General features: G+C 36.0%; 1 pseudogene; it reads left to right on the plus strand.

The window, feature by feature from the left end:
• The first annotated feature begins 1,229 nt into the window (after positions 1-1,229).
• LOC129075705 (E3 ubiquitin-protein ligase RBX1-like) lies at positions 1,230-1,680 on the plus strand (annotated as a pseudogene).
• Positions 1,681-2,786: the final 1,106 nt, after the last annotated feature.

Below are 2,786 nucleotides of genomic sequence, written 5' to 3' on the forward strand. Positions count from 1 at the left end.
CCAGCAGAAAAGGAGTTGGTTTAGCAGGCTATTACATTCATTCATTGGAGAAGTGATAAAGGAATGTAGTTCAAAGACGGTAAAGAATAAGAAAGCAGAAATTAGTCATTTTACACACACACATTTATAATTAGTTTTGCAGGTCTCTATGGAAAAATCTAAACCTTTGTATAGCCTATTTGTGTTGTCATAGCTATTAAGCAGAGATAAAAGGAGGAGATTCTAGTAGCTGGAGTAGTTTGGCAGAGCCCAGAAATATTAATTGAAGTTTGTTGTTACAAGCAACAAAAAATATGACAAATAATAAAATTAAATAACCAATAACAATTTTTCTTTCAAATATGATTAGTTGGTTTATGCTAGGCTGATATAAGCCATATGATGTTATACAGAAATAAACTCTATATCTACATAGAGTGATAAGTATATAGCTACAAAGAAAGAAATTTTCTATTCACATCAAAGTATAGCAGTATCTGAATTAAACAAAAATGGAAGTGCAAGTAAATAACAAAGAGATGTCAATTGAAATCCTTTTTATACACAAAATATCTTTACCAGAAATTCTGAATACATTCTGGAGTACTTGATAAAATGTACAAAAACCTGTTTTAAAATAAATATCCTAAGAAAATGTGAATATTTACTCATTCAAATCTAAAAACAGATAGGAAATTGTATCAACATAGAACATAAAGTACCACAAGAGTCATCCAGCATCGCTCAAAATATTGGTTGCCAAAGGTATCTAAGTACCCAACATGTATTCTGTGCTTTTTCTTTCTTTCTTTTTTTTGTTGGCAGTGCTTCCAATAAATAAGACATCTGGTTTCATGATCTACCTGAAGTCTTTATCCATATATTTTCTTCCATTTTAGGATAGTACTTCAGTTGAAACCCTTGTTTTGTCTTTAAACCCCCAAATTAATGCCCACTTCCTTGTTACATAAGGGCAGCCCTTGTTTTGGCAAACTGGCCTTGAGTTTCACTTTCTAGTTTAATTTCATATCCACACACACACACACACACACACACACACAGAAAAATTGGCAACCTAAAGTGATGTTAGGCAATCAACTACACTTTGTGAAAGATATTATTACAAAGTATATTTATTTTTTCATTTTTTGCTCCCTAATAAATATAATTTATTAATATAAATATAAATGTCATATTTAAGTTATTATTACAAATATTTAAATATCATATAATGAAGCAGATTGTGTATTTCCAAAATGGCAGCAGCGACGTATGTGGATACCCCCAGCGGCACCAACAGCGGCGCAGGCAAGAAGCGCTTTGAAGTGAGAAAGTGGAATGCAGTAGCTTTGTGGGCCTGGGATATTGTGGTTGATAACTGTGCCATCTGCAGGAACCACATTATGGATCTCTGCATAGAATGCCAGGCTAACCAGGCGTCTGCCACTTCTGAAGAGTGTACCGTTGCGTGGGGAGTCTGTAACATGCTTTTCACTTCCACTGCATCTCTCGCTGGCTCAAAACACGACAGGTGTGTCCGCTGGACAACAGAGAGTGGGAATTCCAAAAGTATGGGCATTAGAAAAAGAATATTTTTCCATCAAGCTCAACTGTTTTGTTATTCATTTAATGACTTGCCCTCCTGCTACTTAATTATAAGTTAGATAGAACCGTGTCTTTTCTGCTTTGTCTTTTCGGTTTGCTAATCTGCAGTCCTATTGTGTTCTGTGTCGAATAAAATCCAGTTGGATTCTAGAACAGATGCTGTCTCTTGTGTATGTGAAAAAAAGTGAACATAAATAAAGGATCCCCTCTTCCCAGATAGGAAAGCCAGCTTGTGAAAGTGAGACGTTTGTTCCAAGAGCCAGAGCACATGTGTCCTGCCAGAGCGTCACTCAGCCACAAGGCTTCTGCCCACAACCCGGTTACTGATGGCAGTCTTGGACAAGTCACCTCTGCTCCAGGTGGCTCCTTAGGACTCAGTGGCATCATGTGGGCCCAGGAAGAGGCTTTGTAAACTCTAAAAGCACTATACAAATGTTACCTTGGTGTATGACATGTTGCTTTCTCTTAGTTTAGAAGAGTAAATGTGAAAAAAAACATAGTAATTTTTGCTGGTTAAAGAATAATTTATGAACTCAAGTTTAAAATTGGTGTCACTTAAAATTGAATTAACAAGAGAATTCAAGTTTCTTCCATCCACCACTCTTTGAAATTTGTTTCAACTGTGTTGGCTGTGGGGGACTTGCCAGCGGTAATGCCCAGTGGCCGGACAGAGCCTTTGACTGAGAAGGAGTCTGGCTACTGTGGCGGTTCTCAGAGCGGCCTGAGGGCTCCTGGAGCACCTGAAACCCTTTCAGGAGGTTCATGAAGCTCCTTTTCCAACTGCCTGTCTGTCTGAGGGCAGCTTTTCTTTTCGTTAGTCAATCAAAGCAACATATTGAGTGAAGAAGCAAACATAGGAATGCAGCTGTCTTCTGTTAAGTCAGATATAGAAGAGATTTTCAAAAATGTAAGACAATGCCACTCATATAAATTTTTTGTTTTGAAAAATAGTTACTTGTAATAAAAATATTTATGTTAAAAAATATCATATAATGGTTTTAGTTTAGGAATATGGAAAAGAAAAAGGGTAATTTATTAGAAATTATCTATGCAGAAGAATTAAAGTGATCTCTCAAGGATTTTGATGAAATGATTAAAATATTAGTTGTTTTTATTGTATTTTTCATCACAACTGCATTGATGAGATATTTTTTCCTCAATGGTAAATTGCTATGCAGATGCAGAGAGAAAAAAAGAATTTG

Source organism: Pteronotus mesoamericanus, unplaced genomic scaffold (genome assembly GCF_021234165.1).
Source record: "Pteronotus mesoamericanus isolate MK-2021 breed Mesoamerican mustached bat unplaced genomic scaffold, CSHL_Meso_final contig_56, whole genome shotgun sequence".
NCBI lineage: Eukaryota > Metazoa > Chordata > Mammalia > Chiroptera > Mormoopidae > Pteronotus > Pteronotus mesoamericanus.